This window comes from Ranitomeya variabilis, chromosome 1 (assembly GCF_051348905.1).
Source record: "Ranitomeya variabilis isolate aRanVar5 chromosome 1, aRanVar5.hap1, whole genome shotgun sequence".
In the NCBI taxonomy this organism is placed as follows: Eukaryota; Metazoa; Chordata; class Amphibia; order Anura; family Dendrobatidae; genus Ranitomeya; species Ranitomeya variabilis.
In genome coordinates, this window is record NC_135232.1 from 771,084,221 (window position 1) to 771,106,036 (window position 21,816).

General features: G+C 47.8%; 66 pseudogenes; all 66 read left to right on the forward strand.

Moving 5' to 3' along the window:
• The first annotated feature begins 35 nt into the window (after nt 1-35).
• Nucleotides 36-154, forward strand: LOC143798278 (5S ribosomal RNA; annotated as a pseudogene).
• A 257-nt stretch (nt 155-411) lies between these two features.
• Nucleotides 412-530, forward strand: LOC143799949 (5S ribosomal RNA; annotated as a pseudogene).
• A 637-nt stretch (nt 531-1,167) lies between these two features.
• LOC143797618 (5S ribosomal RNA) lies at nt 1,168-1,286 on the forward strand (annotated as a pseudogene).
• Nucleotides 1,287-1,741: 455 nt separating this feature from the next.
• Nucleotides 1,742-1,860, forward strand: LOC143797619 (5S ribosomal RNA; annotated as a pseudogene).
• Nucleotides 1,861-2,111: 251 nt separating this feature from the next.
• LOC143799951 (5S ribosomal RNA) lies at nt 2,112-2,230 on the forward strand (annotated as a pseudogene).
• Nucleotides 2,231-2,307: 77 nt separating this feature from the next.
• On the forward strand, nt 2,308-2,426 carry LOC143800396 (5S ribosomal RNA; annotated as a pseudogene).
• A 246-nt stretch (nt 2,427-2,672) lies between these two features.
• Nucleotides 2,673-2,791, forward strand: LOC143800624 (5S ribosomal RNA; annotated as a pseudogene).
• Nucleotides 2,792-2,868: 77 nt separating this feature from the next.
• LOC143797620 (5S ribosomal RNA) lies at nt 2,869-2,987 on the forward strand (annotated as a pseudogene).
• A 452-nt stretch (nt 2,988-3,439) lies between these two features.
• On the forward strand, nt 3,440-3,558 carry LOC143797621 (5S ribosomal RNA; annotated as a pseudogene).
• A 257-nt stretch (nt 3,559-3,815) lies between these two features.
• On the forward strand, nt 3,816-3,934 carry LOC143799952 (5S ribosomal RNA; annotated as a pseudogene).
• Nucleotides 3,935-4,011: 77 nt separating this feature from the next.
• LOC143797622 (5S ribosomal RNA) lies at nt 4,012-4,130 on the forward strand (annotated as a pseudogene).
• Nucleotides 4,131-4,382: 252 nt separating this feature from the next.
• On the forward strand, nt 4,383-4,501 carry LOC143799954 (5S ribosomal RNA; annotated as a pseudogene).
• A 77-nt stretch (nt 4,502-4,578) lies between these two features.
• Nucleotides 4,579-4,697, forward strand: LOC143798279 (5S ribosomal RNA; annotated as a pseudogene).
• A 247-nt stretch (nt 4,698-4,944) lies between these two features.
• LOC143800528 (5S ribosomal RNA) lies at nt 4,945-5,063 on the forward strand (annotated as a pseudogene).
• A 77-nt stretch (nt 5,064-5,140) lies between these two features.
• Nucleotides 5,141-5,259, forward strand: LOC143798280 (5S ribosomal RNA; annotated as a pseudogene).
• Nucleotides 5,260-5,516: 257 nt separating this feature from the next.
• LOC143799955 (5S ribosomal RNA) lies at nt 5,517-5,635 on the forward strand (annotated as a pseudogene).
• Nucleotides 5,636-5,712: 77 nt separating this feature from the next.
• Nucleotides 5,713-5,831, forward strand: LOC143800463 (5S ribosomal RNA; annotated as a pseudogene).
• A 245-nt stretch (nt 5,832-6,076) lies between these two features.
• LOC143799956 (5S ribosomal RNA) lies at nt 6,077-6,195 on the forward strand (annotated as a pseudogene).
• Nucleotides 6,196-6,272: 77 nt separating this feature from the next.
• Nucleotides 6,273-6,391, forward strand: LOC143798282 (5S ribosomal RNA; annotated as a pseudogene).
• Nucleotides 6,392-6,640: 249 nt separating this feature from the next.
• On the forward strand, nt 6,641-6,759 carry LOC143800703 (5S ribosomal RNA; annotated as a pseudogene).
• Nucleotides 6,760-6,836: 77 nt separating this feature from the next.
• LOC143798283 (5S ribosomal RNA) lies at nt 6,837-6,955 on the forward strand (annotated as a pseudogene).
• A 258-nt stretch (nt 6,956-7,213) lies between these two features.
• Nucleotides 7,214-7,332, forward strand: LOC143799957 (5S ribosomal RNA; annotated as a pseudogene).
• A 77-nt stretch (nt 7,333-7,409) lies between these two features.
• Nucleotides 7,410-7,528, forward strand: LOC143800464 (5S ribosomal RNA; annotated as a pseudogene).
• Nucleotides 7,529-7,970: 442 nt separating this feature from the next.
• Nucleotides 7,971-8,089, forward strand: LOC143797623 (5S ribosomal RNA; annotated as a pseudogene).
• A 257-nt stretch (nt 8,090-8,346) lies between these two features.
• LOC143800465 (5S ribosomal RNA) lies at nt 8,347-8,465 on the forward strand (annotated as a pseudogene).
• Nucleotides 8,466-8,907: 442 nt separating this feature from the next.
• On the forward strand, nt 8,908-9,026 carry LOC143797624 (5S ribosomal RNA; annotated as a pseudogene).
• Nucleotides 9,027-9,283: 257 nt separating this feature from the next.
• LOC143799958 (5S ribosomal RNA) lies at nt 9,284-9,402 on the forward strand (annotated as a pseudogene).
• Nucleotides 9,403-9,479: 77 nt separating this feature from the next.
• LOC143797625 (5S ribosomal RNA) lies at nt 9,480-9,598 on the forward strand (annotated as a pseudogene).
• A 248-nt stretch (nt 9,599-9,846) lies between these two features.
• On the forward strand, nt 9,847-9,965 carry LOC143799959 (5S ribosomal RNA; annotated as a pseudogene).
• Nucleotides 9,966-10,042: 77 nt separating this feature from the next.
• Nucleotides 10,043-10,161, forward strand: LOC143798284 (5S ribosomal RNA; annotated as a pseudogene).
• A 246-nt stretch (nt 10,162-10,407) lies between these two features.
• On the forward strand, nt 10,408-10,526 carry LOC143800727 (5S ribosomal RNA; annotated as a pseudogene).
• Nucleotides 10,527-10,603: 77 nt separating this feature from the next.
• Nucleotides 10,604-10,722, forward strand: LOC143797627 (5S ribosomal RNA; annotated as a pseudogene).
• Nucleotides 10,723-10,981: 259 nt separating this feature from the next.
• On the forward strand, nt 10,982-11,100 carry LOC143799960 (5S ribosomal RNA; annotated as a pseudogene).
• A 77-nt stretch (nt 11,101-11,177) lies between these two features.
• Nucleotides 11,178-11,296, forward strand: LOC143797628 (5S ribosomal RNA; annotated as a pseudogene).
• Nucleotides 11,297-11,547: 251 nt separating this feature from the next.
• Nucleotides 11,548-11,666, forward strand: LOC143799961 (5S ribosomal RNA; annotated as a pseudogene).
• A 77-nt stretch (nt 11,667-11,743) lies between these two features.
• Nucleotides 11,744-11,862, forward strand: LOC143798285 (5S ribosomal RNA; annotated as a pseudogene).
• A 246-nt stretch (nt 11,863-12,108) lies between these two features.
• LOC143800625 (5S ribosomal RNA) lies at nt 12,109-12,227 on the forward strand (annotated as a pseudogene).
• A 77-nt stretch (nt 12,228-12,304) lies between these two features.
• LOC143797629 (5S ribosomal RNA) lies at nt 12,305-12,423 on the forward strand (annotated as a pseudogene).
• Nucleotides 12,424-12,682: 259 nt separating this feature from the next.
• Nucleotides 12,683-12,801, forward strand: LOC143799962 (5S ribosomal RNA; annotated as a pseudogene).
• A 77-nt stretch (nt 12,802-12,878) lies between these two features.
• LOC143797631 (5S ribosomal RNA) lies at nt 12,879-12,997 on the forward strand (annotated as a pseudogene).
• A 251-nt stretch (nt 12,998-13,248) lies between these two features.
• Nucleotides 13,249-13,367, forward strand: LOC143799963 (5S ribosomal RNA; annotated as a pseudogene).
• A 77-nt stretch (nt 13,368-13,444) lies between these two features.
• LOC143794456 (5S ribosomal RNA) lies at nt 13,445-13,563 on the forward strand (annotated as a pseudogene).
• Nucleotides 13,564-13,809: 246 nt separating this feature from the next.
• LOC143799965 (5S ribosomal RNA) lies at nt 13,810-13,928 on the forward strand (annotated as a pseudogene).
• A 77-nt stretch (nt 13,929-14,005) lies between these two features.
• LOC143797632 (5S ribosomal RNA) lies at nt 14,006-14,124 on the forward strand (annotated as a pseudogene).
• A 246-nt stretch (nt 14,125-14,370) lies between these two features.
• LOC143799967 (5S ribosomal RNA) lies at nt 14,371-14,489 on the forward strand (annotated as a pseudogene).
• A 77-nt stretch (nt 14,490-14,566) lies between these two features.
• On the forward strand, nt 14,567-14,685 carry LOC143800556 (5S ribosomal RNA; annotated as a pseudogene).
• A 247-nt stretch (nt 14,686-14,932) lies between these two features.
• LOC143800704 (5S ribosomal RNA) lies at nt 14,933-15,051 on the forward strand (annotated as a pseudogene).
• Nucleotides 15,052-15,128: 77 nt separating this feature from the next.
• On the forward strand, nt 15,129-15,247 carry LOC143798286 (5S ribosomal RNA; annotated as a pseudogene).
• Nucleotides 15,248-15,506: 259 nt separating this feature from the next.
• On the forward strand, nt 15,507-15,625 carry LOC143799968 (5S ribosomal RNA; annotated as a pseudogene).
• A 77-nt stretch (nt 15,626-15,702) lies between these two features.
• On the forward strand, nt 15,703-15,821 carry LOC143800466 (5S ribosomal RNA; annotated as a pseudogene).
• Nucleotides 15,822-16,263: 442 nt separating this feature from the next.
• On the forward strand, nt 16,264-16,382 carry LOC143797633 (5S ribosomal RNA; annotated as a pseudogene).
• Nucleotides 16,383-16,639: 257 nt separating this feature from the next.
• On the forward strand, nt 16,640-16,758 carry LOC143800468 (5S ribosomal RNA; annotated as a pseudogene).
• A 442-nt stretch (nt 16,759-17,200) lies between these two features.
• LOC143797634 (5S ribosomal RNA) lies at nt 17,201-17,319 on the forward strand (annotated as a pseudogene).
• Nucleotides 17,320-17,575: 256 nt separating this feature from the next.
• LOC143799969 (5S ribosomal RNA) lies at nt 17,576-17,694 on the forward strand (annotated as a pseudogene).
• A 77-nt stretch (nt 17,695-17,771) lies between these two features.
• LOC143797635 (5S ribosomal RNA) lies at nt 17,772-17,890 on the forward strand (annotated as a pseudogene).
• Nucleotides 17,891-18,140: 250 nt separating this feature from the next.
• Nucleotides 18,141-18,259, forward strand: LOC143799970 (5S ribosomal RNA; annotated as a pseudogene).
• Nucleotides 18,260-18,336: 77 nt separating this feature from the next.
• On the forward strand, nt 18,337-18,455 carry LOC143798287 (5S ribosomal RNA; annotated as a pseudogene).
• A 247-nt stretch (nt 18,456-18,702) lies between these two features.
• LOC143799971 (5S ribosomal RNA) lies at nt 18,703-18,821 on the forward strand (annotated as a pseudogene).
• A 77-nt stretch (nt 18,822-18,898) lies between these two features.
• On the forward strand, nt 18,899-19,017 carry LOC143798288 (5S ribosomal RNA; annotated as a pseudogene).
• A 253-nt stretch (nt 19,018-19,270) lies between these two features.
• LOC143799972 (5S ribosomal RNA) lies at nt 19,271-19,389 on the forward strand (annotated as a pseudogene).
• Nucleotides 19,390-19,466: 77 nt separating this feature from the next.
• LOC143798289 (5S ribosomal RNA) lies at nt 19,467-19,585 on the forward strand (annotated as a pseudogene).
• Nucleotides 19,586-20,027: 442 nt separating this feature from the next.
• On the forward strand, nt 20,028-20,146 carry LOC143797636 (5S ribosomal RNA; annotated as a pseudogene).
• Nucleotides 20,147-20,403: 257 nt separating this feature from the next.
• On the forward strand, nt 20,404-20,522 carry LOC143800469 (5S ribosomal RNA; annotated as a pseudogene).
• A 442-nt stretch (nt 20,523-20,964) lies between these two features.
• On the forward strand, nt 20,965-21,083 carry LOC143797637 (5S ribosomal RNA; annotated as a pseudogene).
• Nucleotides 21,084-21,340: 257 nt separating this feature from the next.
• On the forward strand, nt 21,341-21,459 carry LOC143799973 (5S ribosomal RNA; annotated as a pseudogene).
• Nucleotides 21,460-21,536: 77 nt separating this feature from the next.
• LOC143797639 (5S ribosomal RNA) lies at nt 21,537-21,655 on the forward strand (annotated as a pseudogene).
• The last annotated feature ends 161 nt before the right edge of the window (nt 21,656-21,816 follow it).

Genomic DNA, 21,816 nt, shown 5'->3' on the forward strand with positions numbered 1-21,816 from the left:
CATCTTGAAAAGACTAGCAGACGCGAAAGCAATCGGTCAATGGCCACACTAAGCTGAATGTGCCTGCCCTCGTCAGATCGCAAATGCTAAGCAGCTTGGGGCTAGGCAAGTACCAGCATGGGAGACTGGCTGGGAATCCCTGGTACCGTTGACTTGGTTTTTTCGTTTTGATCCAAGCTTTCCCTGACGATTGTATTCCTCTTGAAAAGAGCCGCACTGGTTTGAACAATCTGTCATTGGCCACTCTAAGCTGAATGTGCCAGCTCTGGTCAGATCGCAAATGCTAAGCAGCTTGAGGCTGGGCAAGTTTCTTTTTTCTTTTTTTTTTTTTTTTTTGGGGGGGGGGTTTATCAAAGCTTTCCCTTACAATTTTATATCTCTTGAAAAGACCCGCTGTGGTGCTAGTTGTCCGTCAATGGCCACTCTAAGCTGAATGTGCCTGCCCTCGTCAGATCGCAAACGCTAAGCAGCTTGAGGCTGGGCAAGTACCGGCATGGGAGACTGGCTGGGAATCCCCGGTACCGTTGACTTGCTATTTTGTTTTTCTCAAAGCTTTCCCTTACGATTGTTTCATCTTGAAAAGACTAGCAGACGCAAAAGCAATAGGTCAATGTCCACACTAAGCTGAATGTGCCTGCCCTCGTCAGATTGCAAATGCTAAGCAGCTTGAGGCTAGGCAAGTACCAGCATGGGAGACTGGCTGGGAATCCCTGGTACCGTTGACTTGGTTTTTTCGTTTTGATCCAAGCTTTCCCTGACGATTGTATTCCTCTTGAAAAGAGCCGCACTGGTGTGAACAATTTGTCATTGGCCACTCTAGGCTGAATGTGCCAGCTCTGGTTAGATCGCAAATGCTAAGCAGCTTGAGGCTGGACAAGTTTCTTTTTTTTTTTTTGGGGGGGGGGGTTTATCAAAGCTTTCCCTTACAATTTTATATCTCTTGAAAAGACCCGCTGTGGTGCTAGTTGTCCGTCAATGGCCACTCTAAGCTGAATGTGCCTGCCCTCGTCAGATCGCAAACGCTAAGCAGCTTGAGGCTGGGCAAGTACCGGCATGGGAGACTGGATGGGAATCCCCGATACCGTTGACTTGCTATTTTTTTTTTCTCAAAGCTTTCCCTTACGATTGTTTTCATCTTGAAAAGACTAGCAGACGCGAAAGCAATCGGTCAATGGCCACACTAAGCTGAATGTGCCTGCCCTCGTCAGATCGCAAATGCTAAGCAGCTTGAGGCTAGGCAAGTACCAGCATGGGAGACTGGCTGGGAATCCCTGGTACCGTTGACTTGGTTTTTTCGTTTTGATCCAAGCTTTCCCTGACGATTGTATTCCTCTTGAAAAGAGCCGCACTGGTTTGAACAATCTGTCATTGGCCACTCTAAGCTGAATGTGCCAGCTCTGGTCAGATCGCAAATGCTAAGCAGCTTGAGGCTGGGCAAGTTTCTTTTTTCTTTTTTTTTTTTTTTTTTTTGGGGGGGGGGTTTATCAAAGCTTTCCCTTACAATTTTATATCTCTTGAAAAGACCCGCTGTGGTGCTAGTTGTCCGTCAATGGCCACTCTAAGCTGAATGTGCCTGCCCTCGTCAGATCGCAAACGCTAAGCAGCTTGAGGCTGGGCAAGTACCGGCATGGGAGACTGGCTGGGAATCCTCGGTACCGTTGACTTGCTATTTTGTTTTTCTCAAAGCTTTCCCTTACGATTGTTTTCATCTTGAAAAGACTAGCAGGCGCGAAAGCAATCGGTCAATGGCCACACTAAGCTGAATGTGCCTGCCCTCGTCAGATCGCAAATGCTAAGCAGCTTGAGGCTAGGCAAGTACCAGCATGGGAGACTGGCTGGGAATCCCTGGTACCGTTGACTTGGTTTTTTCGTTTTGATCCAAGCTTTCCCTGACGATTGTATTCCTCTTGAAAAGAGCCGCACTGGTGTGAACAATCTGTCATTGGCCACTCTAAGCTGAATGTGCCAGCTCTGGTTAGATCGCAAATGCTAAGCAGCTTGAGGCTGGGCAAGTTTCTTTTTTTTTTTTTTTTTTTGGGGGGGGGGTTTATCAAAGCTTTCCCTTACAATTTTATATCTCTTGAAAAGACCCGCTGTGGTGCTAGTTGTCCGTCAATGGCCACTCTAAGCTGAATGTGCCTGCCCTCGTCAGATCGCAAACGCTAAGCAGCTTGAGGCTGGGCAAGTACCGGCATGGGAGACTGGCTGGGAATCCCCGGTACCGTTGACTTGCTATTTTGTTTTTCTCAAAGCTTTCCCTTACGATTGTTTTCATCTTGAAAAGACTAGCAGACGCGAAAGCAATCGGTCAATGGCCACACTAAACTGAATGTGCCTGCCCTCGTCAGATCGCAAATGCTAAGCAGCTTGGGGCTAGGCAAGTACCAGCATGGGAGACTGACTGGGAATCCCTGGTACCGTTGACTTGGTTTTTTCGTTTTGATCCAAGCTTTCCCTAACGATTGTATTCCTCTTGAAAAGAGCCGCACTGGTGTGAACAATTTGTCATTGGCCACTCTAAGCTGAATGTGCCAGCTCTGGTCAGATCGCAAATGCTAAGCAGCTTGAGGCTGGGCAAGTTTCTTTTTTTTTTTTGGGGGGGGGGGGTTTATCAAAGCTTTCCCTTACAATTTTATATCTCTTGAAAAGACCCGCTGTGGTGCTAGTTTTCCGTCAATGGCCACTCTAAGCTGCATGTGCCTGCCCTCGTCAGATCGCAAACGCTAAGCAGCTTGAGGCTGGGCAAGTACCGGCATGGGAGACTGGCTGGGAATCCCCGGTACCGTTGACTTGCTATTTTTTTTTTCTCAAAGCTTTCCCTTACGATTGTTTTCATCTTGAAAAGACTAGCAGACGCGAAAGCAATCGGTCAATGGCCACACTAAGCTGAATGTGCCTGCCCTCGTCAGATCGCAAATGCTAAGCAGCTTGAGGCTAGGCAAGTACCAGCATGGGAGACTGGCTGGGAATCCCTGGTACCGTTGACTTGGTTTTTTCGTTTTGATCCAAGCTTTCCCTGACGATTGTATTCCTCTTGAAAAGAGCCGCACTGGTTTGAACAATCTGTCATTGGCCACTCTAAGCTGAATGTGCCAGCTCTGGTCAGATCGCAAATGCTAAGCAGCTTGAGGCTGGGCAAGTTTCTTTTTTCTTTTTTTTTTTTTTTTTTGGGGGGGGGTTTATCAAAGCTTTCCCTTACAATTTTATATCTCTTGAAAAGACCCGCTGTGGTGCTAGTTGTCCGTCAATGGCCACTCTAAGCTGAATGTGCCTTCCCTCGTCAGATCGCAAACGCTAAGCAGCTTGAGGCTGGGCAAGTACCGGCATGGGAGACTGGCTGGGAATCCCCGGTACCGTTGACTTGCTATTTTGTTTTTCTCAAAGCTTTCCCTTACGATTGTTTTCATCTTGAAAAGACTAGCAGACGCGAAAGCAATCGGTCAATGGCCACACTAAGCTGAATGTGCCTGCCCTCGTCAGATCGCAAATGCTAAGCAGCTTGAGGCTAGGCAAGTACCAGCATGGGAGACTGGCTGGGAATCCCTGGTACCGTTGACTTGGTTTTTTCGTTTTGATCCAAGCTTTCCCTGACGATTGTATTCCTCTTGAAAAGAGCCGCACTGGTTTGAACAATCTGTCATTGGCCACTCTAAGCTGAATGTGCCAGCTCTGGTCAGATCGCAAATGCTAAGCAGCTTGAGGCTGGGCAAGTTTCTTTTTTCTTTTTTTTTTTTTTTTTTGGGGGGGGGGTTTATCAAAGCTTTCCCTTACAATTTTATATCTCTTGAAAAGACCCGCTGTGGTGCTAGTTGTCCGTCAATGGCCACTCTAAGCTGAATGTGCCTGCCCTCGTCAGATCGCAAACGCTAAGCAGCTTGAGGCTGGGCAAGTACCGGCATGGGAGACTGGCTGGGAATCCCCGGTACCGTTGACTTGCTATTTTGTTTTTCTCAAAGCTTTCCCTTACGATTGTTTTCATCTTGAAAAGACTAGCAGACGCGAAAGCAATCGGTCAATGGCCACACTAAGCTGAATGTGCCTGCCCTCGTCAGATCGCAAATGCTAAGCAGCTTGAGGCTAGGCAAGTACCAGCATGGGAGACTGGCTGGGAATCCCTGGTACCGTTGACTTGGTTTTTTCGTTTTGATCCAAGCTTTCCCTGACGATTGTATTCCTCTTGAAAAGAGCCGCACTGGTGTGAACAATCTGTCATTGGCCACTCTAAGCTGAATGTGCCAGCTCTGGTTAGATCGCAAATGCTAAGCAGCTTGAGGCTGGGCAAGTTTCTTTTTTTTTTTTTTTTGGGGGGGGGGGGGGTTTATCAAAGCTTTCCCTTACAATTTTATATCTCTTGAAAAGACCCGCTGTGGTGCTAGTTGTCCGTCAATGGCCACTCTAAGCTGAATGTGCCTGCCCTCGTCAGATCGCAAACGCTAAGCAGCTTGAGGCTGGGCAAGTACCGGCATGGGAGACTGGCTGGGAATCCCCGGTACCGTTGACTTGCTATTTTGTTTTTCTCAAAGCTTTCCCTTACGATTGTTTTCATCTTGAAAAGACTAGCAGACGCGAAAGCAATCGGTCAATGGCCACACTAAGCTGAATGTGCCTGCCCTCGTCAGATCGCAAATGCTAAGCAGCTTGGGGCTAGGCAAGTACCAGCATGGGAGACTGGCTGGGAATCCCTGGTACCGTTGACTTGGTTTTTTCGTTTTGATCCAAGCTTTCCCTAACGATTGTATTCCTCTTGAAAAGAGCCGCACTGGTGTGAACAATTTGTCATTGGCCACTCTAAGCTGAATGTGCCAGCTCTGGTTAGATCGCAAATGCTAAGCAGCTTGAGGCTGGGAAAGTTTCTTTTTTTTTTTTTGGGGGGGGGGGGTTTATCAAAGCTTTCCCTTACAATTTTATATCTCTTGAAAAGACCCGCTGTGGTGCTAGTTGTCCGTCAATGGCCACTCTAAGCTGAATGTGCCTGCCCTCGTCAGATCGCAAACGCTAAGCAGCTTGAGGCTGGGCAAGTACCGGCATGGGAGACTGGTTGGGAATCCCCGGTACCGTTGACTTGCTATTTTGTTTTTCTCAAAGCTTTCCCTTACGATTGTTTTCATCTTGAAAAGACTAGCAGACGCGAAAGCAATCGGTCAATGGCCACACTAAGCTGAATGTGCCTGCCCTCGTCAGATCGCAAATGCTAAGCAGCTTGGGGCTAGGCAAGTACCAGCATGGGAGACTGGCTGGGAATCCCTGGTACCGTTGACTTGGTTTTTTCGTTTTGATCCAAGCTTTCCCTGACGATTGTATTCCTCTTGAAAAGAGCCGCACTGGTTTGAACAATCTGTCATTGGCCACTCTAAGCTGAATGTGCCAGCTCTGGTCAGATCGCAAATGCTAAGCAGCTTGAGGCTGGGCAAGTTTCTTTTTTCTTTTTTTTTTTTTTTTTGGGGGGGGGGGTTTATCAAAGCTTTCCCTTACAATTTTATATCTCTTGAAAAGACCCGCTGTGGTGCTAGTTGTCCGTCAATGGCCACTCTAAGCTGAATGTGCCTGCCCTCGTCAGATCGCAAACGCTAAGCAGCTTGAGGCTGGGCAAGTACCGGCATGGGAGACTGGCTGGGAATCCCCGGTACCGTTGACTTGCTATTTTGTTTTTCTCAAAGCTTTCCCTTACGATTGTTTTCATCTTGAAAAGACTAGCAGACGCAAAAGCAATCGGTCAATGTCCACACTAAGCTGAATGTGCCTGCCCTCGTCAGATCGCAAATGCTAAGCAGCTTGAGGCTAGGCAAGTACCAGCATGGGAGACTGGCTGGGAATCCCTGGTACCGTTGACTTGTTTTTTTCGTTTTGATCCAAGCTTTCCCTGACGATTGTATTCCTCTTGAAAAGAGCCGCACTGGTGTGAACAATTTGTCATTGGCCACTCTAAGCTGAATGTGCCAGCTCTGGTTAGATCGCAAATGCTAAGCAGCTTGAGGCTGGACAAGTTTCTTTTTTTTTTGGGGGGGGGGGGGTTTATCAAAGCTTTCCCTTACAATTTTATATCTCTTGAAAAGACCCGCTGTGGTGCTAGTTGTCCGTCAATGGCCACTCTAAGCTGAATGTGCCTGCCCTCGTCAGATCGCAAACGCTAAGCAGCTTGAGGCTGGGCAAGTACCGGCATGGGAGACTGGCTGGGAATCCCCGGTACCGTTGACTTGCTATTTTGTTTTTCTCAAAGCTTTCCCTTACGATTGTTTTCATCTTGAAAAGACTAGCAGACGCGAAAGCAATCGGTCAATGGCCACACTAAGCTGAATGTGCCTGCCCTCGTCAGATCGCAAATGCTAAGCAGCTTGGGGCTAGGCAAGTACCAGCATGGGAGACTGGCTGGGAATCCCTGGTACCGTTGACTTGGTTTTTTCGTTTTGATCCAAGCTTTCCCTAACGATTGTATTCCTCTTGAAAAGAGCCGCACTGGTGTGAACAATTTGTCATTGGCCACTCTAAGCTGAATGTGCCAGCTCTGGTTAGATCGCAAATGCTAAGCAGCTTGAGGCTGGGAAAGTTTCTTTTTTTTTTTTTGGGGGGGGGGGGGGTTTATCAAAGCTTTCCCTTACAATTTTATATCTCTTGAAAAGACCCGCTGTGGTGCTAGTTGTCCGTCAATGGCCACTCTAAGCTGAATGTGCCTGCCCTCGTCAGATCGCAAACGCTAAGCAGCTTGAGGCTGGGCAAGTACCGGCATGGGAGACTGGTTGGGAATCCCCGGTACTGTTGACTTGCTATTTTGTTTTTCTCAAAGCTTTCCCTTACGATTGTTTTCATCTTGAAAAGACTAGCAGACGCGAAAGCAATCGGTCAATGGCCACACTAAGCTGAATGTGCCTGCCCTCGTCAGATCGCAAATGCTAAGCAGCTTGGGGCTAGGCAAGTACCAGCATGGGAGACTGGCTGGGAATCCCTGGTACCGTTGACTTGGTTTTTTCGTTTTGATCCAAGCTTTCCCTGACGATTGTATTCCTCTTGAAAAGAGCCGCACTGGTTTGAACAATCTGTCATTGGCCACTCTAAGCTGAATGTGCCAGCTCTGGTCAGATCGCAAATGCTAAGCAGCTTGAGGCTGGGCAAGTTTCTTTTTTCTTTTTTTTTTTTTTTTTGGGGGGGGGGGGTTTATCAAAGCTTTCCCTTACAATTTTATATCTCTTGAAAAGACCCGCTGTGGTGCTAGTTGTCCGTCAATGGCCACTCTAAGCTGAATGTGCCTGCCCTCGTCAGATCGCAAACGCTAAGCAGCTTGAGGCTGGGCAAGTACCGGCATGGGAGACTGGCTGGGAATCCCCGGTACCGTTGACTTGCTATTTTGTTTTTCTCAATGCTTTCCCTTACGATTGTTTTCATCTTGAAAAGACTAGCAGACGCAAAAGCAATCGGTCAATGTCCACACTAAGCTGAATGTGCCTGCCCTCGTCAGATCGCAAATGCTAAGCAGCTTGAGGCTAGGCAAGTACCAGCATGGGAGACTGGCTGGGAATCCCTGGTACCGTTGACTTGGTTTTTTCGTTTTGATCCAAGCTTTCCCTGACGATTGTATTCCTCTTGAAAAGAGCCGCACTGGTGTGAACAATTTGTCATTGGCCACTCTAAGCTGAATGTGCCAGCTCTGGTTAGATCGCAAATGCTAAGCAGCTTGAGGCTGGACAAGTTTCTTTTTTTTTTTTTGGGGGGGGGGGTTTATCAAAGCTTTCCCTTACAATTTTATATCTCTTGAAAAGACCCGCTGTGGTGCTAGTTGTCCGTCAATGGCCACTCTAAGCTGAATGTGCCTGCCCTCGTCAGATCGCAAACGCTAAGCAGCTTGAGGCTGGGCAAGTACCGGCATGGGAGACTGGCTGGGAATCCCCGATACCGTTGACTTGCTATTTTTTTTTTCTCAAAGCTTTCCCTTACGATTGTTTTCATCTTGAAAAGACTAGCAGACGCGAAAGCAATCGGTCAATGGCCACACTAAGCTGAATGTGCCTGCCCTCGTCAGATCGCAAATGCTAAGCAGCTTGAGGCTAGGCAAGTACCAGCATGGGAGACTGGCTGGGAATCCCTGGTACCGTTGACTTGGTTTTTTCGTTTTGATCCAAGCTTTCCCTGACGATTGTATTCCTCTTGAAAAGAGCCGCACTGGTTTGAGCAATCTGTCATTGGCCACTCTAAGCTGAATGTGCCAGCTCTGGTCAGATCGCAAATGCTAAGCAGCTTGAGGCTGGGCAAGTTTCTTTTTTCTTTTTTTTTTTTTTTTTTGGGGGGGGGGTTTATCAAAGCTTTCCCTTACAATTTTATATCTCTTGAAAAGACCCGCTGTGGTGCTAGTTGTCCGTCAATGTCCACACTAAGCTGAATGTGCCTGCCCTCGTCAGATCGCAAATGCTAAGCAGCTTGAGGCTAGGCAAGTACCAGCATGGGAGACTGGCTGGGAATCCCTGGTACCGTTGACTTGGTTTTTTCGTTTTGATCCAAGCTTTCCCTGACGATTGTATTCCTCTTGAAAAGAGCCGCACTGGTGTGAACAATTTGTCATTGGCCACTCTAAGCTGAATGTGCCAGCTCTGGTTAGATCGCAAATGCTAAGCAGCTTGAGGCTGGACAAGTTTCTTTTTTTTTTTTGGGGGGGGGGGGTTTATCAAAGCTTTCCCTTACAATTTTATATCTCTTGAAAAGACCCGCTGTGGTGCTAGTTGTCCGTCAATGGCCACTCTAAGCTGAATGTGCCTGCCCTCGTCAGATCGCAAACGCTAAGCAGCTTGAGGCTGGGCAAGTACCGGCATGGGAGACTGGCTGGGAATCCCCGATACCGTTGACTTGCTATTTTTTTTTTCTCAAAGCTTTCCCTTACGATTGTTTTCATCTTGAAAAGACTAGCAGACGCGAAAGCAATCGGTCAATGGCCACACTAAGCTGAATGTGCCTGCCCTCGTCAGATCGCAAATGCTAAGCAGCTTGAGGCTAGGCAAGTACCAGCATGGGAGACTGGCTGGGAATCCCTGGTACCGTTGACTTGGTTTTTTCGTTTTGATCCAAGCTTTCCCTGACGATTGTATTCCTCTTGAAAAGAGCCGCACTGGTTTGAACAATCTGTCATTGGCCACTCTAAGCTGAATGTGCCAGCTCTGGTCAGATCGCAAATGCTAAGCAGCTTGAGGCTGGGCAAGTTTCTTTTTTCTTTTTTTTTTTTTTTTTTGGGGGGGGGGTTTATCAAAGCTTTCCCTTACAATTTTATATCTCTTGAAAAGACCCGCTGTGGTGCTAGTTGTCCGTCAATGGCCACTCTAAGCTGAATGTGCCTGCCCTCGTCAGATCGCAAACGCTAAGCAGCTTGAGGCTGGGCAAGTACCGGCATGGGAGACTGGCTGGGAATCCCCGGTACCGTTGACTTGCTATTTTGTTTTTCTCAAAGCTTTCCCTTACGATTGTTTTCATCTTGAAAAGACTAGCAGACGCGAAAGCAATCGGTCAATGGCCACACTAAGCTGAATGTGCCTGCCCTCGTCAGATCGCAAATGCTAAGCAGCTTGAGGCTAGGCAAGTACCAGCATGGGAGACTGGCTGGGAATCCCTGGTACCGTTGACTTGGTTTTTTCGTTTTGATCCAAGCTTTCCCTGACGATTGTATTCCTCTTGAAAAGAGCCGCACTGGTGTGAACAATCTGTCATTGGCCACTCTAAGCTGAATGTGCCAGCTCTGGTTAGATCGCAAATGCTAAGCAGCTTGAGGCTGGGCAAGTTTCTTTTTTTTTTTTTTGGGGGGGGGGGGTTTATCAAAGCTTTCCCTTACAATTTTATATCTCTTGAAAAGACCCGCTGTGGTGCTAGTTGTCCGTCAATGGCCACTCTAAGCTGAATGTGCCTGCCCTCGTCAGATCGCAAACGCTAAGCAGCTTGAGGCTGGGCAAGTACCGGCATGGGAGACTGGCTGGGAATCCCCGGTACCGTTGACTTGTTATTTTGTTTTTCTCAAAGCTTTCCCTTACGATTGTTTTCATCTTGAAAAGACTAGCAGACGCGAAAGCAATCGGTCAATGGCCACACTAAGCTGAATGTGCCTGCCCTCGTCAGATCGCAAATGCTAAGCAGCTTGGGGCTAGGCAAGTACCAGCATGGGAGACTGGCTGGGAATCCCTGGTACCGTTGACTTGGTTTTTTCGTTTTGATCCAAGCTTTCCCTAACGATTGTATTCCTCTTGAAAAGAGCCGCACTGGTGTGAACAATTTGTCATTGGCCACTCTAAGCTGAATGTGCCAGCTCTGGTCAGATCGCAAATGCTAAGCAGCTTGAGGCTGGGCAAGTTTCTTTTTTTTTTTTGGGGGGGGGGGGTTTATCAAAGCTTTCCCTTACAATTTTATATCTCTTGAAAAGACCAGCTGTGGTGCTAGTTGTCCGTTAATGGCCACTCTAAGCTGAATGTGCCTGCCCTCGTCAGATCGCAAACGCTAAGCAGCTTGAGGCTGGGCAAGTACCGGCATGGGAGACTGGCTGGGAATCCCCGGTACCGTTGACTTGCTATTTTTTTTTTCTTAAAGCTTTCCCTTACGATTGTTTTCATCTTGAAAAGACTAGCAGACGCGAAAGCAATCGGTCAATGGCCACACTAAGCTGAATGTGCCTGCCCTCGTCAGATCGCAAATGCTAAGCAGCTTGAGGCTAGGCAAGTACCAGCATGGGAGACTGGCTGGGAATCCCTGGTACCGTTGACTTGGTTTTTTCGTTTTGATCCAAGCTTTCCCTGACGATTGTATTCCTCTTGAAAAGAGCCGCACTGGTTTGAACAATCTGTCATTGGCCACTCTAAGCTGAATGTGCCAGCTCTGGTCAGATCGCAAATGCTAAGCAGCTTGAGGCTGGGCAAGTTTCTTTTTTCTTTTTTTTTTTTTTTTTTTTGGGGGGGGGGTTTATCAAAGCTTTCCCTTACAATTTTATATCTCTTGAAAAGACCCGCTGTGGTGCTAGTTGTCCGTCAATGGCCACTCTAAGCTGAATGTGCCTGCCCTCGTCAGATCGCAAACGCTAAGCAGCTTGAGGCTGGGCAAGTACCGGCATGGGAGACTGGCTGGGAATCCCCGGTACCGTTGACTTGCTATTTTGTTTTTCTCAAAGCTTTCCCTTACGATTGTTTTCATCTTGAAAAGACTAGCAGGCGCGAAAGCAATCGGTCAATGGCCACACTAAGCTGAATGTGCCTGCCCTCGTCAGATCGCAAATGCTAAGCAGCTTGAGGCTAGGCAAGTACCAGCATGGGAGACTGGCTGGGAATCCCTGGTACCGTTGACTTGGTTTTTTCGTTTTGATCCAAGCTTTCCCTGACGATTGTATTCCTCTTGAAAAGAGCCGCACTGGTGTGAACAATCTGTCATTGGCCACTCTAAGCTGAATGTGCCAGCTCTGGTTAGATCGCAAATGCTAAGCAGCTTGAGGCTGGGCAAGTTTCTTTTTTTTTTTTTTTTTTGGGGGGGGGGGTTTATCAAAGCTTTCCCTTACAATTTTATATCTCTTGAAAAGACCCGCTGTGGTGCTAGTTGTCCGTCAATGGCCACTCTAAGCTGAATGTGCCTGCCCTCGTCAGATCGCAAACGCTAAGCAGCTTGAGGCTGGGCAAGTACCGGCATGGGAGACTGGCTGGGAATCCCCGGTACCGTTGACTTGCTATTTTGTTTTTCTCAAAGCTTTCCCTTACGATTGTTTTCATCTTGAAAAGACTAGCAGACGCGAAAGCAATCGGTCAATGGCCACACTAAGCTGAATGTGCCTGCCCTCGTCAGATCGCAAATGCTAAGCAGCTTGGGGCTAGGCAAGTACCAGCATGGGAGACTGGCTGGGAATCCCTGGTACCGTTGACTTGGTTTTTTCGTTTTGATCCAAGCTTTCCCTAACGATTGTATTCCTCTTGAAAAGAGCCGCACTGGTGTGAACAATTTGTCATTGGCCACTCTAAGCTGAATGTGCCAGCTCTGGTCAGATCGCAAATGCTAAGCAGCTTGAGGCTGGGCAAGTTTCTTTTTTTTTTTTTTGGGGGGGGGGTTTATCAAAGCTTTCCCTTACAATTTTATATCTCTTGAAAAGACCCGCTGTGGTGCTAGTTTTCCGTCAATGGCCACTCTAAGCTGCATGTGCCTGCCCTCGTCAGATCGCAAACGCTAAGCAGCTTGAGGCTGGGCAAGTACCGGCATGGGAGACTGGCTGGGAATCCCCGGTACCGTTGACTTGCTATTTTTTTTTTCTCAAAGCTTTCCCTTACGATTGTTTTCATCTTGAAAAGACTAGCAGACGCGAAAGCAATCGGTCAATGGCCACACTAAGCTGAATGTGCCTGCCCTCGTCAGATCGCAAATGCTAAGCAGCTTGAGGCTAGGCAAGTACCAGCATGGGAGACTGGCTGGGAATCCCTGGTACCGTTGACTTGGTTTTTTCGTTTTGATCCAAGCTTTCCCTGACGATTGTATTCCTCTTGAAAAGAGCCGCACTGGTTTGAACAATCTGTCATTGGCCACTCTAAGCTGAATGTGCCAGCTCTGGTCAGATCGCAAATGCTAAGCAGCTTGAGGCTGGGCAAGTTTCTTTTTTCTTTTTTTTTTTTTTTTTTTGGGGGGGGGGGTTTATCAAAGCTTTCCCTTACAATTTTATATCTCTTGAAAAGACCCGCTGTGGTGCTAGTTGTCCGTCAATGGCCACTCTAAGCTGAATGTGCCTGCCCTCGTCAGATCGCAAACGCTAAGCAGCTTGAGGCTGGGCAAGTACCGGCATGGGAGACTGGCTGGGAATCCCCGGTACCGTTGACTTGCTATTTTGTTTTTCTCAAAGCTTTCCCTTACGATTGTTTTCATCTTGAAAAGACTAGCAGGCGCGAAAGCAATCGGTCAATGGCCACACTAAGCTGAATGTGCCTGCCCTCGTCAGATCGCAAATGCTAAGCAGCTTGAGGCTAGGCAAGTACCAGCATGGGAGACTGGCTGGGAATCCCTGGTACCGTTGACTTGGTTTTTTCGTTTTGATCCAAGCTTTCCCTGACGATTGTATTCCTCTTGAAAAGAGCCGCACTGGTGTGAACAATCTGTCATTGGCCACTCTAAGCTGAATGTGCCAGCTCTGGTTAGATCGCAAATGCTAAGCAGCTTGAGGCTGGGCAAGTTTCTTTTTTTTTTTTTTTTTTTGGGGGGGGGGTTTATCAAAGCTTTCCCTTACAATTTTATATCTCTTGAAAAGACCCGCTGTGGTGCTAGTTGTCCGTCAATGGCCACTCTAAGCTGAATGTGCCTGCCCTCGTCAGATCGCAAACGCTAAGCAGCTTGAGGCTGGGCAAGTACCGGCATGGGAGACTGGCTGGGAATCCCCGGTACCGTTGACTTGCTATTTTGTTTTTCTCAAAGCTTTCCCTTACGATTGTTTTCATCTTGAAAAGACTAGCAGACGCGAAAGCAATCGGTCAATGGCCACACTAAGCTGAATGTACCTGCCCTCGTCAGATCGCAAATGCTAAGCAGCTTGGGGCTAGGCAAGTACCAGCATGGGAGACTGGCTGGGAATCCCTGGTACCGTTGACTTGGTTTTTTCGTTTTGATCCAAGCTTTCCCTAACGATTGTATTCCTCTTGAAAAGAGCCGCACTGGTGTGAACAATTTGTCATTGGCCACTCTAAGCTGAATGTGCCAGCTCTGGTCAGATCGCAAATGCTAAGCAGCTTGAGGCTGGGCAAGTTTCTTTTTTTTTTTTTGGGGGGGGGGGGTTATCAAAGCTTTCCCTTACAATTTTATATCTCTTGAAAAGACCAGCTGTGGTGCTAGTTGTCCGTCAATGGCCACTCTAAGCTGAATGTGCCTGCCCTCGTCAGATCGCAAACGCTAAGCAGCTTGAGGCTGGGCAAGTACCGGCATGGGAGACTGGCTGGGAATCCCCGGTACCGTTGACTTGCTATTTTTTTTTTCTTAAAGCTTTCCCTTACGATTGTTTTCATCTTGAAAAGACTAGCAGACGCGAAAGCAATCGGTCAATGGCCACACTAAGCTGAATGTGCCTGCCCTCGTCAGATCGCAAATGCTAAGCAGCTTGAGGCTAGGCAAGTACCAGCATGGGAGACTGGCTGGGAATCCCTGGTACCGTTGACTTGGTTTTTTCGTTTTGATCCAAGCTTTCCCTGACGATTGTATTCCTCTTGAAAAGAGCCGCACTGGTTTGAACAATCTGTCATTGGCCACTCTAAGCTGAATGTGCCAGCTCTGGTCAGATCGCAAATGCTAAGCAGCTTGAGGCTGGGCAAGTTTCTTTTTTTTTTTTGGGGGGGGGGGGTTTATCAAAGCTTTCCCTTACAATTTTATATCTCTTGAAAAGACCCGCTGTGGTGCTAGTTGTCCGTCAATGGCCACTCTAAGCTGAATGTGCCTGCCCTCGTCAGATCGCAAACGCTAAGCAGCTTGAGGCTGGGCAAGTACCGGCATGGGAGACTGGCTGGGAATCCCCGGTACCGTTGACTTGCTATTTTGTTTTTCTCAAAGCTTTCCCTTACGATTGTTTTCATCTTGAAAAGACTAGCAGACGCGAAAGCAATCGGTCAATGGCCACACTAAGCTGAATGTGCCTGCCCTCGTCAGATTGCAAATGCTAAGCAGCTTGGGGCTAGGCAAGTACCAGCATGGGAGACTGGCTGGGAATCCCTGGTACCGTTGACTTGGTTTTTTCGTTTTGATCCAAGCTTTCCCTAACGATTGTATTCCTCTTGAAAAGAGCCGCACTGGTGTGAACAATTTGTCATTGGCCACTCTAAGCTGAATGTGCCAGCTCTGGTTAGATCGCAAATGCTAAGCAGCTTGAGGCTGGGAAAGTTTCTTTTTTTTTTTTTGGGGGGGGGGGGTTTATCAAAGCTTTCCCTTACAATTTTATATCTCTTGAAAAGACCCGCTGTGGTGCTAGTTGTCCGTCAATGGCCACTCTAAGCTGAATGTGCCTGCCCTCGTCAGATCGCAAACGCTAAGCAGCTTGAGGCTGGGCAAGTACCGGCATGGGAGACTGGTTGGGAATCCCCGGTACTGTTGACTTGCTATTTTGTTTTTCTCAAAGCTTTCCCTTACGATTGTTTTCATCTTGAAAAGACTAGCAGACGCGAAAGCAATCGGTCAATGGCCACACTAAGCTGAATGTGCCTGCCCTCGTCAGATCGCAAATGCTAAGCAGCTTGGGGCTAGGCAAGTACCAGCATGGGAGACTGGCTGGGAATCCCTGGTACCGTTGACTTGGTTTTTTCGTTTTGATCCAAGCTTTCCCTGACGATTGTATTCCTCTTGAAAAGAGCCGCACTGGTTTGAACAATCTGTCATTGGCCACTCTAAGCTGAATGTGCCAGCTCTGGTCAGATCGCAAATGCTAAGCAGCTTGAGGCTGGGCAAGTTTCTTTTTTCTTTTTTTTTTTTTTTTTTGGGGGGGGGGGGTTTATCAAAGCTTTCCCTTACAATTTTATATCTCTTGAAAAGACCCGCTGTGGTGCTAGTTGTCCGTCAATGGCCACTCTAAGCTGAATGTGCCTGCCCTCGTCAGATCGCAAACGCTAAGCAGCTTGAGGCTGGGCAAGTACCGGCATGGGAGACTGGCTGGGAATCCCCGGTACCGTTGACTTGCTATTTTGTTTTTCTCAAAGCTTTCCCTTACGATTGTTTTCATCTTGAAAAGACTAGCAGACGCAAAAGCAATCGGTCAATGTCCACACTAAGCTGAATGTGCCTGCCCTCGTCAGATCGCAAATGCTAAGCAGCTTGAGGCTAGGCAAGTACCAGCATGGGAGACTGGCTGGGAATCCCTGGTACCGTTGACTTGGTTTTTTCGTTTTGATCCAAGCTTTCCCTGACGATTGTATTCCTCTTGAAAAGAGCCGCACTGGTGTGAACAATTTGTCATTGGCCACTCTAAGCTGAATGTGCCAGCTCTGGTTAGATCGCAAATGCTAAGCAGCTTGAGGCTGGACAAGTTTCTTTTTTTTTTTTGGGGGGGGGGGGTTTATCAAAGCTTTCCCTTACAATTTTATATCTCTTGAAAAGACCCGCTGTGGTGCTAGTTGTCCGTCAATGGCCACTCTAAGCTGAATGTGCCTGCCCTCGTCAGATCGCAAACGCTAAGCAGCTTGAGGCTGGGCAAGTACCGGCATGGGAGACTGGCTGGGAATCCCCGATACCGTTGACTTGCTATTTTTTTTTTCTCAAAGCTTTCCCTTACGATTGTTTTCATCTTGAAAAGACTAGCAGACGCGAAAGCAATCGGTCAATGGCCACACTAAGCTGAATGTGCCTGCCCTCGTCAGATCGCAAATGCTAAGCAGCTTGAGGCTAGGCAAGTACCAGCATGGGAGACTGGCTGGGAATCCCTGGTACCGTTGACTTGGTTTTTTCGTATTGATCCAAGCTTTCCCTGACGATTGTATTCCTCTTGAAAAGAGCCGCACTGGTTTGAGCAATCTGTCATTGGCCACTCTAAGCTGAATGTGCCAGCTCTGGTCAGATCGCAAATGCTAAGCAGCTTGAGGCTGGGCAAGTTTCTTTTTTCTTTTTTTTTTTTTTTTTTGGGGGGGGGGTTTATCAAAGCTTTCCCTTACAATTTTATATCTCTTGAAAAGACCCGCTGTGGTGCTAGTTTTCCGTCAATGTCCACACTAAGCTGAATGTGCCTGCCCTCGTCAGATCGCAAATGCTAAGCAGCTTGAGGCTAGGCAAGTACCAGCATGGGAGACTGGCTGGGAATCCCTGGTACCGTTGACTTGGTTTTTTCGTTTTGATCCAAGCTTTCCCTGACGATTGTATTCCTCTTGAAAAGAGCCGCACTGGTGTGAACAATTTGTCATTGGCCACTCTAAGCTGAATGTGCCAGCTCTGGTTAGATCGCAAATGCTAAGCAGCTTGAGGCTGGACAAGTTTCTTTTTTTTTTTTGGGGGGGGGGGGTTTATCAAAGCTTTCCCTTACAATTTTATATCTCTTGAAAAGACCCGCTGTGGTGCTAGTTGTCCGTCAATGGCCACTCTAAGCTGAATGTGCCTGCCCTCGTCAGATCGCAAACGCTAAGCAGCTTGAGGCTGGGCAAGTACCGGCATGGGAGACTGGCTGGGAATCCCCGATACCGTTGACTTGCTATTTTTTTTTTCTCAAAGCTTTCCCTTACGATTGTTTTCATCTTGAAAAGACTAGCAGACGCGAAAGCAATCGGTCAATGGCCACACTAAGCTGAATGTGCCTGCCCTCGTCAGATCGCAAATGCTAAGCAGCTTGAGGCTAGGCAAGTACCAGCATGGGAGACTGGCTGGGAATCCCTGGTACCGTTGACTTGGTTTTTTCGTTTTGATCCAAGCTTTCCCTGACGATTGTATTCCTCTTGAAAAGAGCCGCACTGGTTTGAACAATCTGTCATTGGCCACTCTAAGCTGAATGTGCCAGCTCTGGTCAGATCGCAAATGCTAAGCAGCTTGAGGCTGGGCAAGTTTCTTTTTTCTTTTTTTTTTTTTTTTTGGGGGGGGGGTTTATCAAAGCTTTCCCTTACAATTTTATATCTCTTGAAAAGACCCGCTGTGGTGCTAGTTGTCCGTCAATGGCCACTCTAAGCTGAATGTGCCTGCCCTCGTCAGATCGCAAACGCTAAGCAGCTTGAGGCTGGGCAAGTACCGGCATGGGAGACTGGCTGGGAATCCCCGGTACCGTTGACTTGCTATTTTGTTTTTCTCAAAGCTTTCCCTTACGATTGTTTTCATCTTGAAAAGACTAGCAGACGCGAAAGCAATCGGTCAATGGCCACACTAAGCTGAATGTGCCTGCCCTCGTCAGATCGCAAATGCTAAGCAGCTTGAGGCTAGGCAAGTACCAGCATGGGAGACTGGCTGGGAATCCCTGGTACCGTTGACTTGGTTTTTTCGTTTTGATCCAAGCTTTCCCTGACGATTGTATTCCTCTTGAAAAGAGCCGCACTGGTGTGAACAATCTGTCATTGGCCACTCTAAGCTGAATGTGCCAGCTCTGGTTAGATCGCAAATGCTAAGCAGCTTGAGGCTGGGCAAGTTTCTTTTTTTTTTTTTTTTTGGGGGGGGGGGTTTATCAAAGCTTTCCCTTACAATTTTATATCTCTTGAAAAGACCCGCTGTGGTGCTAGTTGTCCGTCAATGGCCACTCTAAGCTGAATGTGCCTGCCCTCGTCAGATCGCAAACGCTAAGCAGCTTGAGGCTGGGCAAGTACCGGCATGGGAGACTGGCTGGGAATCCCCGGTACCGTTGACTTGCTATTTTGTTTTTCTCAAAGCTTTCCCTTACGATTGTTTTCATCTTGAAAAGACTAGCAGACGCGAAAGCAATCGGTCAATGGCCACACTAAGCTGAATGTGCCTGCCCTCGTCAGATCGCAAATGCTAAGCAGCTTGGGGCTAGGCAAGTACCAGCATGGGAGACTGGCTGGGAATCCCTGGTACCGTTGACTTGGTTTTTTCGTTTTGATCCAAGCTTTCCCTAACGATTGTATTCCTCTTGAAAAGAGCCGCACTGGTGTGAACAATTTGTCATTGGCCACTCTAAGCTGAATGTGCCAGCTCTGGTTAGATCGCAAATGCTAAGCAGCTTGAGGCTGGGAAAGTTACTTTTTTTTTTTTTTGGGGGGGGGGGTTTATCAAAGCTTTCCCTTACAATTTTATATCTCTTGAAAAGACCCGCTGTGGTGCTAGTTGTCCGTCAATGGCCACTCTAAGCTGAATGTGCCTGCCCTCGTCAGATCGCAAACGCTAAGCAGCTTGAGGCTGGGCAAGTACCGGCATGGGAGACTGGCTGGGAATCCCCGGTACCGTTGACTTGCTATTTTGTTTTTCTCAAAGCTTTCCCTTACGATTGTTTTCATCTTGAAAAGACTAGCAGGCGCGAAAGCAATCGGTCAATGGCCACACTAAGCTGAATGTGCCTGCCCTCGTCAGATCGCAAATGCTAAGCAGCTTGGGGCTAGGCAAGTACCAGCATGGGAGACTGGCTGGGAATCCCTGGTACCGTTGACTTGGTTTTTTCGTTTTGATCCAAGCTTTCCCTGACGATTGTATTCCTCTTGAAAAGAGCCGCACTGGTGTGAACAATCTGTCATTGGCCACTCTAAGCTGAATGTGCCAGCTCTGGTTAGATCGCAAATGCTAAGCAGCTTGAGGCTGGGCAAGTTTCTTTTTTTTTTTTTTTTTTGGGGGGGGGGGGGTTTATCAAAGCTTTCCCTTACAATTTTATATCTCTTGAAAAGACCCGCTGTGGTGCTAGTTGTCCGTCAATGGCCACTCTAAGCTGAATGTGCCTGCCCTCGTCAGATCGCAAACGCTAAGCAGCTTGAGGCTGGGCAAGTACCGGCATGGGAGACTGGCTGGGAATCCCCGGTACCGTTGACTTGCTATTTTGTTTTTCTCAAAGCTTTCCCTTACGATTGTTTTCATCTTGAAAAGACTAGCAGACGCGAAAGCAATCGGTCAATGGCCACACTAAGCTGAATGTGCCTGCCCTCGTCAGATCGCAAATGCTAAGCAGCTTGGGGCTAGGCAAGTACCAGCATGGGAGACTGGCTGGGAATCCCTGGTACCGTTGACTTGGTTTTTTCGTTTTGATCCAAGCTTTCCCTAACGATTGTATTCCTCTTGAAAAGAGCCGCACTGGTGTGAACAATTTGTCATTGGCCACTCTAAGCTGAATGTGCCAGCTCTGGTTAGATCGCAAATGCTAAGCAGCTTGAGGCTGGACAAGTTTCTTTTTTTTTTTTGGGGGGGGGGGGTTTATCAAAGCTTTCCCTTACAATTTTATATCTCTTGAAAAGACCCGCTGTGGTGCTAGTTGTCCGTCAATGGCCACTCTAAGCTGAATGTGCCTGCCCTCGTCAGATCGCAAACGCTAAGCAGCTTGAGGCTGGGCAAGTACCGGCATGGGAGACTGGCTGGGAATCCCCGATACCGTTGACTTGCTATTTTTTTTTTCTCAAAGCTTTCCCTTACGATTGTTTTCATCATGAAAAGACTAGCAGACGCGAAAGCAATCGGTCAATGGCCACACTAAGCTGAATGTGCCTGCCCTCGTCAGATCGCAAATGCTAAGCAGCTTGAGGCTAGGCAAGTACCAGCATGGGAGACTGGCTGGGAATCCCTGGTACCGTTGACTTGGTTTTTTCGTTTTGATCCAAGCTTTCCCTGACGATTGTATTCCTCTTGAAAAGAGCCGCACTGGTTTGAGCAATCTGTCATTGGCCACTCTAAGCTGAATGTGCCAGCTCTGGTCAGATCGCAAATGCTAAGCAGCTTGAGGCTGGGCAAGTTTCTTTTTTCTTTTTTTTTTTTTTTTTTGGGGGGGGGGTTTATCAAAGCTTTCCCTTACAATTTTATATCTCTTGAAAAGACCCGCTGTGGTGCTAGTTGTCCGTCAATGTCCACACTAAGCTGAATGTGCCTGCCCTCGTCAGATCGCAAATGCTAAGCAGCTTGAGGCTAGGCAAGTACCAGCATGGGAGACTGGCTGGGAATCCCTGGTACCGTTGACTTGGTTTTTTCGTTTTGATCCAAGCTTTCCCTGACGATTGTATTCCTCTTGAAAAGAGCCGCACTGGTGTGAACAATTTGTCATTGGCCACTCTAAGCTGAATGTGCCAGCTCTGGTTAGATCGCAAATGCTAAGCAGCTTGAGGCTGGACAAGTTTCTTTTTTTTTTTTGGGGGGGGGGGGTTTATCAAAGCTTTCCCTTACAATTTTATATCTCTTGAAAAGACCCGCTGTGGTGCTAGTTGTCCGTCAATGGCCACTCTAAGCTGAATGTGCCTGCCCTCGTCAGATCGCAAACGCTAAGCAGCTTGAGGCTGGGCAAGTACCGGCATGGGAGACTGGCTGGGAATCCCCGATACCGTTGACTTGCTATTTTTTTTTTCTCAAAGCTTTCCCTTACGATTGTTTTCATCTTGAAAAGACTAGCAGACGCGAAAGCAATCGGTCAATGGCCACACTAAGCTGAATGTGCCTGCCCTCGTCAGATCGCAAATGCTAAGCAGCTTGAGGCTAGGCAAGTACCAGCATGGGAGACTGGCTGGGAATCCCTGGTACCGTTGACTTGGTTTTTTCGTTTTGATCCAAGCTTTCCCTGACGATTGTATTCCTCTTGAAAAGAGCCGCACTGGTTTGAACAATCTGTCATTGGCCACTCTAAGCTGAATGTGCCAGCTCTGGTCAGATCGCAAATGCTAAGCAGCTTGAGGCTGGGCAAGTTTCTTTTTTCTTTTTTTTTTTTTTTTTTGGGGGGGGGGTTTATCAAAGCTTTCCCTTACAATTTTATATCTCTTGAAAAGACCCGCTGTGGTGCTAGTTGTCCGTCAATGGCCACTCTAAGCTGAATGTGCCTGCCCTCGTCAGATCGCAAACGCTAAGCAGCTTGAGGCTGGGCAAGTACCGGCATGGGAGACTGGCTGGGAATCCCCGGTACCGTTGACTTGCTATTTTGTTTTTCTCAAAGCTTTCCCTTACGATTGTTTTCATCTTGAAAAGACTAGCAGACGCGAAAGCAATCGGTCAATGGCCACACTAAGCTGAATGTGCCTGCCCTCGTCAGATCGCAAATGCTAAGCAGCTTGAGGCTAGGCAAGTACCAGCATGGGAGACTGGCTGGGAATCCCTGGTACCGTTGACTTGGTTTTTTCGTTTTGATCCAAGCTTTCCCTGACGATTGTATTCCTCTTGAAAAGAGCCGCACTGGTGTGAACAATCTGTCATTGGCCACTCTAAGCTGAATGTGCCAGCTCTGGTTAGATCGCAAATGCTAAGCAGCTTGAGGCTGGGCAAGTTTCTTTT